Here is a 14,649-nt window from a genome sequence, read left to right on the forward strand (position 1 = left end):
CATTTGGCGATCCAAACTGGTCCAAGAATAGTTCAACCGTCTCGGCTTTAGATTTCTGGACCGACAATTGAACTGGAGGTATTTTCACCCTATTTTTTTTTGCAGATTTGACATATCCCAACTCAAATCTCACATCCAAAGTCCATTACACTTCCACCACTCAAGGAGACGCATACCGTCCAAGCTCTTCCAACCCACATGGTGAACAACACTTGTCTCGACAAGTCATAGAGTTGACTAGTGCTCTTGCGTGGCAGGCGACCATGGTGAATCATCCTTTGCAGCATATCGAGATACCGCGTGCCCTGACGAGGTGTCCCGAAGTAGGAGAAAGGTAGACAACGAACCTCTCCAGCAGCGTCTTGGCAAGCAGCCCCTCGACCAGCCACAAATCAAGCGTTCCGGCAATGTACACTCCCAATTGGGTGATAGGTTAAATAGCTAAAGGGTGAATATGGGTAATGAAAGAAAAGGCTAAGTGATTGGCTTCAAAAGGGTAACTATGGATTATATAACATAAAAGGTTTGTTAGAAAGGCTCAAACGCTCTAAACATGGCCAAAATCATCTCCCTAATGTTGCATGACTTAGGATTTCGCCTTGAGAGATATTGAAGCAAGTTCTAGTGAATGATAATACTATCATGAAACTCACAAGAAAGAATATGCAAGAGACTCAAAATCTCACAAGGGTTCACTAAGTTTTCACTTAAAATCCACATATAATTCTCTAAGTTAAGAGCTAGTCATACTAACATTGGTTATTTGTATAAAATAAACTTAAGAATGATCATGTAAGAATTTGATTAACCATATAAAACAATTAAAATTTCACATATAAAGAACCAACTCAAATAAGTTTGTGACCTAGAAGAAAGCGAATTATTATCATTGACTTATAGAAGATCTAACTAAAATAAAACGACTCAAGAAAAAGAAAATCTTTTTGAAGTTTTGACATTTTTTTTTTTGCTTTTATAAAATTTTATGACATTAAATTTTAATTAAATGAGACATTAAAAACTAACAACACAAAGTAAGACCTAAAAAGTATGTAAACGACCAAATCAAAATAACTAACTTTCAGCAAAATCAACTCCTAGCACACTATAATCGGACAAACTATAATCAAACAATGCTTTTGAAAACCATAAATTTTTCGATATTTTTTTACACACCATGACCGAGATCAAGGCACGCTGGCTGTCACGTGAGGGTGACGTAGCCATGTGCACAGTGCGGAAGCGATAAAGATAGCAAATATACTAATAATTAAAGACCAGATTACTAGAGTGCACTACTAAACGAAAGTGATAGGAGTTAGTTACAACAGTGAACACTCCTAATCAAAGCATAAAGTCTAGGTGCAGTCCAGTAGGACAAGTACTAGTTACACAGTACCAGGAATGTCATACTATTATTCAAATAGGTCAGAACGGCCGACGATCCCGAGCCACCGACAATAAGCTTACTTAAAACCTGGAGGGGCGCAAAACAGAAAACGTGAGTGGGCAAAAACAAATGTTTTACAAAATCATTTCATTTATCAATATACTAACCCTTTGCTGTAAAACATGTATAATTTTCCCAGAATCAAGATATAAGTATATACAATATATATATGAAATCATATCAATTCAATTCATGCTTCACATAATCATATTCATATGTATGCCATGCCAAAATATAACAAAGTAAACAATCCATGTAAGAATGATTTCGTAGTAATATGATATGTTAGCCGGAACCCCTGAGGTAGTCTGTACGGATGAATTCATAGCTCAAAGTTACTCTAGCCGGAGTCACTACAATGACCTATACGGCAACATACTGCACATAAATTGGAACCACTAAAAAGGGGTTTGTACGACAAGATTGGGTGTAATATAGTTATGCTTAATTTTACTTTCTCATAATAGCCGGGCAATGAATCGCTAGTTACCTATGAGTCGGAACCATGAATAAGGTCTGTACGACAAGACTGTGCACTTAAGTTGGATCCAATATGAGCATATAGTGCGGGTGGTGACGTAAATAAACAGGCCTGTACCTCATATCTCTGGCTAATTCACAATCACCCTAGGTGCAGCTTTATGAGCTCAACATTACTTAATCACATATCACATCATCAATGATTCACACAACCAAACATAACTTACCTGAACTCACCTGTGCCTCCACATCACCACATTTATATATATATATATATATATATATATATATATATATGCAACCATGCAATGCATATTCAAAATATAGAAGCATTTGGCATATTATTTCAAAGCATACTTTCCTTAAAAATGCATTTCTGGGAAATATATCAAGTATATAAATATATACTGAAAACAAAAGCCCACTCACTGATATGTCGAAGGGTCGTAGCCCTCGAGTTGCCCGTGGATACGCTCGTCCTCGGGATAAGGTTCACCTATATGCGAATGAACTATAAAACGTTATTTTTAAAGCACATAGGCAAAACTAGCTAATAACTTCTCATACATTGCACAAAATAGGTATATGAATATACCACAGTGATCTACACAACCTTAGGATCATCCCCAAATTTTTAGAAATATTTTTGAACCTCCCATGCGCCGCCACACGCCGGCGGGTGCACGGCAAGACGCTCTACCACGCGCAGGGAATCCGTCAGGATTCCCTAACTGCCGTTAGGAATATTCCGTTAAAACCAACGGAAACCGTCCAACTAACTAACACCGTGAGAATATTCCGTCAAACTTGACAAAATATTCTTCCATCTCCTACCTCCAGCTCCGGCAACCGTCGCTGGCACGGAAAACTGGGCAAATTTTCCAACTTCTTATTCTAGCTCATTTCTGCACCATTTTTTATGCAATTACCATCAAAATGAAGTTTAGGAGGTAGAGAATTGCGTTATACCTCTTTCACGCCTTGATTCACGTGAAATTACGTTGGAGAAGTCCTCGAACTCTGGCGACCTCTGCAAAGCTCCGTTTTCGAGCTTCCCGTGGTCCAAATCCTACCAACGATGCACTCCGAGCATCGTGAGGACCTCATTAAGCTCACTGTGGTCCTAAAATTCACAAAAACTTAAGGGTTTAAAAGTTGATGAATAGTGCCCAAGTCGAAGATCCACTTTCCGGGGTTTTCTGATGTCCAAAATCATTCCAATTTATGCCAAAACAAGCAAGAGGACTACAAGATTACCTTTTGAGCCTTAGAACGTCTTGAAACCTCCACGAACTGGTTTGGTATATTGTACACCCACGGCTCTCTTTCAAACTAGGGTTTCTCGAAGGTTTCCTTGCTGAAAATGGGTACCACTCAACTCGTAAGGATCCTAGGAACACACTGGAGACCTCAGAACCTTCGATCCGTGCAGATTTTGGGTTTGTTTGAGTGTGTCCGTACGAGTTTGAAGAGAGAGAGAGTGAATCGAGAGGGAGAGAGAGAAGTCCACGGGATAGAGAGAGAGAGAAGGTATGTGTGTGGTCCAAAAGCCACCAATCAAAACCAACAATTCCCTTACTTCCAATTGGGTCCAAAAACTTAGGGAAAATAATAAATGGATCCAAATCCAACTTAAATCACACCATACACTTAACATCCAAGGGTAAAATTGTCATTTCATGTCATTGAAAATTAGTTATTCGGGACAGACTATGACATTTTTCTTCTGCTTTCAATGCTTATAAAACTTAAATCCAATCGCTACCCCCAAACTTAAATTAAAAATTGTCCTCAATGGTTAAAACATAGAAAACATAACAAATAACACATGTAAAGAGAGGGTTTTGAAAACTTCCCCGAATTTTTCATTGGATCATGAATGGACAATGCTAAAGTGTGATGCGAATCGTCATATAACGAATTCTCCCAAACTTAAATCTTGGATAACCCATGTTCTGCAAAACAAGAAAGAAATTAAAAACTTACTAAAAAAAAAAAACAAAATGAAAACTACAAAAATAAAGGAAAGATTTAGAAAACTTGGGTTGCCTTCCAAGAAGCGCTTTTTATAGTCATAAGCTAGACTATGCCGAAATTAAGTGGAGGATGGTGGATCATTCAAATGAGGAACCACTCCGTGACTCTTCTTTTTTTCCCTTTCTTCCACCTTTTTAGCTTTGAAATTTGGTGTCGATAAAAGGCAATGAGGCATTGCATATTTTTGCTTCTTCAATTTCAAAGCTTGAGACTTCTTTCTCTTCTTCATTTTTTTTCGTTGTCTCTTCCACCATATCTTGGCCATTCGAATGGAATTGAGTTGAGCATGCATAACTTCAATTTTGGTTCAATTCCAAACTCTCTTCCATAATTCGAGCAGTGGACTTCAAAAGGATTTTGAATTTATGTAGAATCAATGGATTCAAAGATGTAAGACTCGAATTTTTTTTGGTGGAGATGGATTTTCTTCAAACACTTTAAAATTCGGCATCCTGTCAACAATTTGAATTTCTTCAGGAATTGATTTCTTGTTGGTAGTGATTTGACTAGTCATATAATGCAGATGGCCTTCCAACATTGAATACTCTTTCTTTTCTTCATCTACAACTAGTTCACTCAATTCGTTGTTGAAGTCCTTCTCACTTCTCAATGTGGTGTAGGCATTATTTTCTTCATGGAACACATCTCGCTCAATCGGATTAGATTTGGATTCACTTGGAAATATTTCTCCGTCTCTTTCACTCAATATCGCTGCAATTTGACCAACTTGCTTCTCCAAATCTGTGATTGCTTGGGCATTTTCTTGCAGCCCATGTTGGAGAATTTGATGTCCTTGAGTGAGAACTTGCAAAAGTTGAGTTGTTGTTTGTTGATATTACATATTAGCTTGAACCATAAATGTAAAAGCTTCTTCCCATGAAGGTTTCTTGGGTTCCACGGGTATGGCTTCTGGTATAAACTCTAAGAATTGAGCACTAGAAGACCAATTTTCTGTTGGAAATTGTTGATAAGCCATCTCCTTCCTCCTACAGGAAACAAGTCAAAAAGTAAAATGACTAATAACTTAAAAAGAAAACAAAAAAATAAAAATAAAAACTGCCGTAAAAAAAAAAATATTAAAGAGGAATGGAAAGTAAACCTAATGACTAACAGGAAACTATGAAGAAAGGAATCCCACAAACGTAAGGAATTTCAAAACTAAACACTTGCGGCAATTTTTTTTTAATTTCTATTTTCTATTTTAAAATTTTTTTTTTCTTTCTGAAACTAAGAATTGAATAGGACATAAAAGAAGACTACCCGTTATTTATTTATTTATTTTTATGTAGAACAGAAAATGGAAAGAAAGAAAAATAAAATCACTGCACAAATAAAAATAGAAAACGAAAAATAAAATTTAGTAAAGTGCAATCAAAAAGCCAAATTGGGAATAAGGGGCAATCCCCGGCAACGGTGCCAAAAACTTGATGTATATTTAAACTAACCTAAATAATAGATTAATTTAAACCAAATTAAACTAGCAAGTGCACAAATCGATTGTAGTAATATATGCAAATACGAGGTCGATACCACATAGATTGCTTTAACACTAATTTAATTGATTAATCACGCTAAACTTAATTAAACAAATAAATGATAGATTGGAATGAATAATTGAGTAATTGATTAAGACTAAAATTAACAAGAAAAATAAAAGACAATTAATTAAAATAAACACACGACACAAGAAAACCTAAGTTATGAATTCACCAATAACAATCCTATTTACTTTTCCTAGAGGTATCCAATTACGATGCCAATGTTAAAGGTTGTTCTTTCTAAGGTATGAATTAATCCGTGGTCAGGCATCAACAATTGTATCTCTACATGATAATTACATCCTATTGGTTAGACATACAATTAAACACATAAAAACCCATGAAGTGTAGAAGAATCATGTCAACCAAGTAGGACTAGCTTGATATTGGTCATCCTCATAGATTTATCTAACTATCTAGAAGCAAAATTCCTAAAGGTGATCAGTCATTAGAAATCTGAATCTAGAATAAAATACCCACAAAGATTAAGAATATAACATGGCATATAATCGGATAATAATTAACAAAGTACTTTGCAAATATTCATATCATGACTTCATCATAAACCTTATAAAAAACTTAATTACACATAAAAATAAAAATAAAAGAAAGATAGAACCCGTAATCCATGGCAAAGCACGTCCCTAAGCTCTTCTTCACAAATTGCGGAGATGGTGAATGGTAGTATGATGTCGAGTGATATGGGTTATCTAGAGAGAGCTTAGGGCACCTTATTTATACTACAAAAACCATAAAAGGTCTGGGAGAAACTCACCTAAATAAAACAAACTCCTAAACAATTAATGACACAAACTAGGAAAGAATCCTTCTTGGCTTGGGAAACATGTCATTTGTATTTCATGCCAAGTTTAAGGTCAATTTCTCTTCTGGAAAAATCTTTAAAAATATAGGAAATGTAGTTTTATCTTTTATCTTTCTAAGAATATATTGCACACCACTAGGAAAAATCGGGAAAGCCTTCAAATCATCATTCTCCCACAGCTGCGCAATTCTAACACGAAAACAACTTTTGTAGGATTGATTTTGAAAACTGGAATGTTTAGCTTCATGGAAAATTATGAAATTCGGAAATAATAATCTTAAACCTCTTAGCTTCCTTCTCCAATTAGCCTTGCATCAAAACTCCTTCAGAAAGTTGAATTATCACAAAAAATGTTCTAAGTGTGTAGAATAGCTGAAACTGAGGAAAGGAAAGTAATAAGGCTCTTTTATAATCAATTCCTTAACAAAACCTAGGGATAATTAATATTAGAATATGATAAATAATGAACCTATCAATGGACCTCCGATATAGTGTATACTCTCGTCTTAGCGTGCGGAGGAGAGTGCACTCTCGGTTAGGCCTACGAACGAGCATACATTCACGGTTGGGGCCACACTCCGATTATCAACATGGACAACCTTCCAGGCAAAGTGTTCATTCGCGATTAGGCTGCAAGGAGCATCTTCCACCTCATATCAGAGCAGGTAGCACGACGGACGGAGAGAAGCAATCACTCAATCCGACACAAGTTCAATCGGTAGCTTGCAAGTAACCTGCTTGCCTGCCAGGAACGTACCACATGCACCACAACCGCGACATAGAGGAGTCGAGCATAGGGAAGAAGAACAGCCTAGACTAACATGTCAGGATCGGGGGCAGCTAAAAGCTCTGCTGCCCCAGCAGAGGCAAACTTAGGAAGAAGTTGAGAGGCTCCTGACTGAACGATTGTGCGATTTCCAATGCAATGAAGCTACTGACGAGGTGCTCCGACGAGACATGACCAACATAAGGAGGTAACTTTTCATTGATAAGATCGAGCAGACAGAACCATCCTACATACACTGGCGGATACAAAGACTACTTATGTTATGACAAATCAGCCTAAACCAGAAGGACACATTAGCCTAAACCAATGGCATGTCTTGTTCTTATCACTCTAGACGATTCAATACTAAAGCAGCACATCACCAGTAGTCGAGCATTCGGAACCTAGTGGTCCAATTCCTTATGCTGTGCACAACCTGGCCCAAACCGGCTATAGTCTTGCCTACCTGCTCCATGATTCTCGGCAGCCCTTGATCTATCACTATAGCTCATAACCGTGCCGAGCTTTCACCACGGCTTTTAGCCTTGCCGATCTTGCCATGTGGCTTCTAATTGCGCTGACCAAACCCAGACACTTTAAACTTCAAAGCATCAAATGACAGAGTGGAAGACAAGGCTTTATTAGCAGCCTTTACTAGTGAAAAACTTAGCGGTGAAGAAGCTTGCAATCTATTCAGATTCTCAACTCATCACCAACTGAGCCTTAGAAGGACACACGACGAAACATCTAACGATGTCGCAATACTTGAAAAAAGTTTAGGAGCAGCTTGCTGCGCTTTCCACTTACATCCTTATGCGTGTTCCACAAGTAGTTCAAATTTTCAAGTAAATCACCGAACAAGACCTTACAACTGAGGATTATTTCATTTGTCTAACAGTCTAGTTTTCCTCAGCTGTGGTCACAACAACAACTTCCATGCTCTCCAGTGTGAGAGGATAAATTAATTGCTCTCCAAGGCGAGATGGTAAACTAATTCCTCGACACCTATTTGTGTTTGCTCTCCAGTGCGAGAGGATAAACTAATTGCTCTCAAGTGTGAGAAGGTAAACTAATTCCCCGACACCCATTTGGGTTTGCTATCCAGTGCGAAGGGATAAACCTAATTCCCCGATACCCATATGGGTTTACTTTCCAGTGCGAGAGGATAAACTAATTGGTCTCTAGTGCAAGAAGGTAAACTAATTCCCCGACACCTATTTGGGTTTGTTCTCTAATGCGAGAAGATAAACTAATTGCTCTCCAGTGCGAGGGGGTAAACTAATTCCCCGACACCTATATGAGTCTACTCTCCAATGCGAAGGAATAAACTAATTACTCTCCAGTGTGAGAGGGTAAACTAATCCCTCGACACCCATCTGGGTCTGTTTTCTAATGTGAAAGGATAAACTAATTGCTCTCCAGTGCCAGAGGGTAAACTAATTGCCTCAAGAAATCCCTCTCTGACAAGAAGGGAAAATGGCCAAACGAACTTCCTGGATGTCTATGGGCGTATCGCATAACCAAACGACGAACAATCGATGAGACTCATTTCTCTTTGGCATTTGGTTAAAAAACAATCATTCCTCCCAATGTCATCTTGCCAAGTATTAGCACTTTGCTGCCAAGCATTGAGCAGAATGGAAAGGAAATGGCCACAAACTTAAATTTGGCAGAGGAGAAATGCGAAAAGGTCATCACCGGTATTGCAGCCTGCTAGCAGCTCCTCCTCATCAACTACAACAAAAGGGCCAAAATCCGGTAGTTCCAACCATGAGTTCTAGTCCTAAGAAAAGCCTTCATCACTGCCCACAGAGAAGGCTCCAAAAAGATGGATCCCATCTGGGAAGGTTCGTACAAGATCAGTAAAGTAGGAGGTAAGGTTAGTTACACCTTCACCACCATGAATGACAAAGAGATCGAAAAGCAGTAGACCGACTACAATCTAAGGAAGTACCATGCATGACCACCCGCTACATCAAAGCCCGAAGACTTAAGTAGCTTAACGGGTACCACTTGGCAAAGTTGAGGATTATCTAGTTATTATGCAATTTCTACCTTACAACTAAGTTTTCATTCGTTTCACTCATTTTCCGATGAGGAATTCAGAAGTAATTTATAACTTGGCTCGACTATATACTTACAACAACTAATCACTCCTGCACTTAAAAAAAAGACCGCGCATTTCTTAGGGACTTATTGTAGGAATTACGCGCCCCTAGGGACCAACCATGCTTTTCAGTGCGAGAGGGTAAACCAATTACTCGACATCCACATAGGTTTGCTCTCCAATACGGGAAGATAAACTATACACTCTGAATATCTAGACGTGGATGAGTCAGGCAACCCTGGTGTAACTAGGTGCACGATGGCTTGCGTCGGGATTCCTAAAAGTAGCCACAATGGTCTTTTTCAAGGCTTAACTAACTGAAGGATTTTGGGTCTTTTGGCCTAATCCGTAGGGAACTGGGCCTCAGAGACGGAGGAGGCAAGCTGCTACCGAGTGCATTAAGGTAGCCTACAATTTCCAGAAAACTATTTACGGCTTGCCATTCGACCAGTAAGTCGCACTAAACTTATTGTAGACATGTAAATTTTGTTGCATGAAAATGATGAATCACAAAGATCCACGTGGCATATGACTCATCACAAATAACCAAGTCATCAATGACATGTATCATAAATCAAGCAAAGAAAGCTAAAAACTTCCCCAAAATTCGGCAAAATGAGGTAATCTTTCCTTAAAATCGGCAAGGTGCCCAAATTACTCCTAAAATCGAAAAGAAAACTAAAGCATCTTCATAAAACAAGCAAGAATTGAAGATTGCTCACAAAATAGGCAAGAAAGCCCTAGAATTCGGCCAGGGTAAGGGAAAACGGCTAAAATTAAGACACAAAACATGCCTAGGTTCTCCCATGGATGAATCAAGACACAAATCAAAGCTAAATCCATCAAAATGCAAGCTTTGAGAAGTCTATAAATATAAAGTCCTCAGACAAGCATAAAGGTGGACAATTTCTACATAAAAGGGTTGAATCTTTGAAGACTAATACGCTGCCAAAGCTCCTCTTGAAGAAAGTACAACCAAAGTCGAAGCTTTCTTTTGACCAAAGTTGAAGCATTCCCTTGAAGAATCAACAAGCACTTGTGCCGATTTCTTCAAGACTTTGTTGCAAGCTTAAAACTTGACACGACATTCAATTCAAGATCAAGTTGCCAAGACCCTTGAATCAACAAAATCCCACATCAACATCACCTTTGTCGCAAGTCATACACAAACCTAGAGGTGAAGACTATCCACGTATTGTTTCAAGCAAAAAACTTGAAGCAATCGCTCAATCGTTCGTCCGAGATCAAGTCATCGTGACCCTTGGATCAACAACCTACGCATTTACATTAAATTTGAAGACTGAATCAGAGGAAAATTGTAAACATAGATTGTTACCCTACAAATTCATCAATACAAATCTACTTTGTACACGTGTTCTCGTTTCATTCGTTACAGAATTTTCCTGTTTACAAATTTGGCATGCCCGTTGGGATATCTCTGCCTCTCATCTCCGTCTTCAAATCCACAAGAAACACACATGGTAACAAGAAAGGATCAAGCTGTTCCCGTAACCAATGTGAAGAACAAGAACATCCTTACCTCAAGTGGTGACACATTGGGCATCACAACCTGAAGCAAGGCAAAAACTTTCTTTACCCTGCTTTCCACCCCTACATCAACGCTACCGAATGAGTAAGAGCACCCAAGGCACAGGCCCGTAATCACCTGGCCTCGTTAAGGGCGCCAAGGGAAAAAAGCCAGAGAAGGTACTCCGAGTCGTTAACTTCTGATGTTGACTCAAGCAGCAGCTCATATCCCATAGCCATGCAAGTCATGATTACTGGTGCGACTTTAATCGAAGAGTAGTGGTAAAAATAAGCGAAGTAATCGCAAGGATGACAATGACCGTGGGGGAAAAGAATTTACAGATTGCTACATTCGTCAACTATCTGGAGGCGCAGCACGACAAGAAAGCTGGCCCGAAGGTTGATTCACCAAATGAGGAAAATGATGAAAATGAGGAGCCCTTAATAGATAAAGCTGAGGAGAAGCTAAGGGTGGACCGAGCTTCGACCGCTCATGAGATCTCTCTATTCAACAGTTGCAATAGATGATCACAAGCATGATCAAGGCGTAATATGAATGAAGCTCGCATGATTTCGTGCTGTACTCAAAGCCATACTCTAAAAGAATTGATGCTTTAAGGATGCCAAGGGGTTATCATCTACCCAAATTCATGCAATTCGATGGTAAGGGCAATCCTAAATAACGTATTGCCTATTTCATCGAAACCTGTAACCATGCTGGGACGGAGAGAGACTACCTCATCAAGCATTTCGTGCGCTCGCTAAAAGGTAATGCCTTTGACTGGTCTACCAACCTTGAGCCCGAGTCTATCAAAAGATGGGACCAGCTTGAAAGTGAATTCCTCAAATACTTCAACAACACTCACCGCATCGTTAGCATGATAGAGCTGACGAGTACGAAACTGTGGAAGGATGAACTTGTCATTGACTACATCAATATGTGGCGTTCATTAAGTTTAGATTGCAAAGATCAGCTTTCTGAAACCTTCGCCATTGAGATGTGTGTTCAAGGCATGGACTGGGGGTTACATTACATCCTTTAAGGCATAAAATCAAGAACATTTGAAGAATTGGCAACTCGATCCCATGATATGGAGCTGAGTATTGCTAATAATAGGAAGAATGAGCCGATCATCGACTTAAAAAAGGATAAGATGTTCACCTAAAATGTAGACAAGACTGAGAAAAAGCTCACCAAGAAAGCTTTTGCCATCTATAGTACCCCTATCAAAACCTCCTCCGCGCCCATCAAGACCTCTTCCAAAAAACAAAACGAAAGAGATGAAGGGAGGTGAGCCTTCTCACACACAAGACAGGTACAAAAACACATTGAAGGAATTATAGCAGAAGACGTACCCTTTTCCTGACTCTAACATGGCTACAATGTTAGACGACTTGCTAGAAAAGAAGGTGATTGAGTTACCTGAATGCAAGCGCCCTAAAGAGATGAATCCCGTTAACGATTCTAGGTACTACAAATACCATCATATTGTAAGTAATATTGTCGGTAAATGCTTCGCCCTCAAGGAGCTCATCATGAAGCTAGCACAATAAGGGCAGATCGAGCTTGACTTTGAAGACACGGCCACAACACATACTACTATGATTGCGTTTGGATCCTTTGATCCCTTGCCTCTCCAAGTGACGCTTGACCATTCCTGTCCATGCTCAAGATACACGACACCTTGTGCACAACCATTGCTGGGGGTAAGCGATCAAAATGCACCTACTGACGATGAAAAAGGGTGGACACTGATGACCTATAAAAAGACAAGGAAGCCAAGACCACAAGCCACACGGCCAAAGGTGGAACAAGGGAGAAATCATCGCCGCTACAACAATAGGAAGCCCAAAAGGAACGTAAGAGCTGCTAAGCCAACATACGCAGGGGGAACCTATGGAGCAGGAGCCACGCATTCCCGTCTCTTTACATGAGTACTTCCTGAAGGACTTCTTCCAACAGCACGCTACCGTTGCCTATCACTTGGTTGAAGTAGAGATAGAAGAGCCCTCAAAAGGAAAAGATATCGCTGTCAAGGAAGAGAAGACCCTCATGCCCAAAAAAGGTCTGCCAACATACTTTAGCATTGAGGATGCACTACGATTGCCCAAAGAGATGCGAAAAGCACTACTAGCGGTCTTGGCAAGCCTCAACGACCATGTAGTGTAAAGAAGCAAGGATGAAGTCTTGAAGCTTCGACCATACAATATGTCGCATGTTATGCCGCCTATGATGCAATCAACTTAACTGACGAAGACTTACTACTGGGATCAAAGCCTCACAACCGTCTCCTCTTCATCTCTGGGTACATGAGAGAGCACAAAATCAACCGCATGTTTGTGGATGATGAATCGGCCATAAACATCATGCCAAAGTTAATAATGACTACAATCGACATCAAGGTGGATGAACTATCCCTAAGCCGCCTTTTAATCCAAGGTTTTAACCAATGAGGACAAAGAGAGATAGGCATGATCCGAGTAGAGATGACAATTGGCGAACTCAAGTTAAGCACGTTATTCTATGTGATTGATTCAAGAACTTCTTACAGCTTGCTCTTAGGGAAGCTTTGAATCCACGAGAATGAAGTTGTGTCGTCCACCCTTTACCAATGCTTAAAATTCTACCGAGAAGGAGTAAATATGAAACAAGGTGACACCAAGCCATTCACCAAAGCCGAATCACACTTTGCAGACGCCAAGTTCTACATGGATGAAGACATGGTGCTTGAAGCTCTTCCAAAAGAGATCAAATCCACAGGCAAAGTCGCGCCCAAAAAGTTGGAGTGGCAAGCCGTGCCCAACAATCAAGAAGGGGAAGCTGTGCCATCTTCAAACAAAGACAATGATGAGCCTGCCAAACCCACAACAACCAAAGGGAGTGTGATGCCTTCAAAAGGACCAAACACACCTGTCTTCTGATACATCCCGATGTCGAGAAGAAAGAATGGGCAATCCTCGTTCGAAACTGGAACAAGCAAAGCCGACACATAGTTGCACAAGGATGATGTAAAGCTGCTCAAGACAAACGCAATTTTACCTTTGACATAGCTAGGCGACGCTAAAGTTTCAAAACCATTGTAAGGTTTCATAAAACTCCTGCCAAAGGGGGCGAAATTGAGCACTCTTCCAACCAAAAAGACTAAAGAAGGTTTCGACCTAAACGTCTACAAACTCATGTCAAAGGCTGGGTACGATTTTGCCTCCCTTTCAAATCTTGGAAAGAAGGTTTCAAACACCGTCAACGATAAAGAACATGACCTCACCGAGACTCAAAAGAAGTTGAAAGAGCATGGTTACAAAGTTGACAACAACAAAGCTAGACTTTTCTTCACACCAAATACACGTGTGAAGATTTCAAGCAAAGCAAAAAAGGCTAATGCTTAACACATTAACATGAGCATTGAACAAGATCAAGAAGAGCCTACACCCATCCCTTGAACATCAATCTTTGATAGGCTGAATTGTTCAGAACCCAGAATTTCAGCACTTGATCACATTGGTGGTCGAGACCGAACCTCCATCTTCAAAGTGTTTAATAAGCCAACACCCAAAGCTCTGTTTTCAAAAGGTTGTCTAAACTTAAGAGGCAAAGCAACACGGCTAGCTCTCCTCCACGATGGTCAGCCTTGGAAAGACTTGAAGAAACCAAGAAACCTTCTAAAAAGAGGAAGACGACGCCAATAAAGAAAAACTCGACGGTTGAGCAAAAAAAGACGTCGTTCAAAGCTCGATTCCTTTAAGTATGAAGTGCCAAGCAATTTTGGAGGTTGACACCAAAGGACAACTGAAGGTAAAGAGGTGCACCATTGTCCACACTAGCCAATCTTCATGCCAACAAGTCCAAAAGGACGGCACTGAAGAGCAGGTCCAAGACGTCTTCCACATCACGATCAAAGAAGATGAATAAGGTGAAATCCG

The sequence above is a fragment of the Malus domestica genome, chromosome 08 (genome assembly GCF_042453785.1).
Source record: "Malus domestica chromosome 08, GDT2T_hap1".
In the NCBI taxonomy this organism is placed as follows: domain Eukaryota; kingdom Viridiplantae; phylum Streptophyta; class Magnoliopsida; order Rosales; family Rosaceae; genus Malus; species Malus domestica.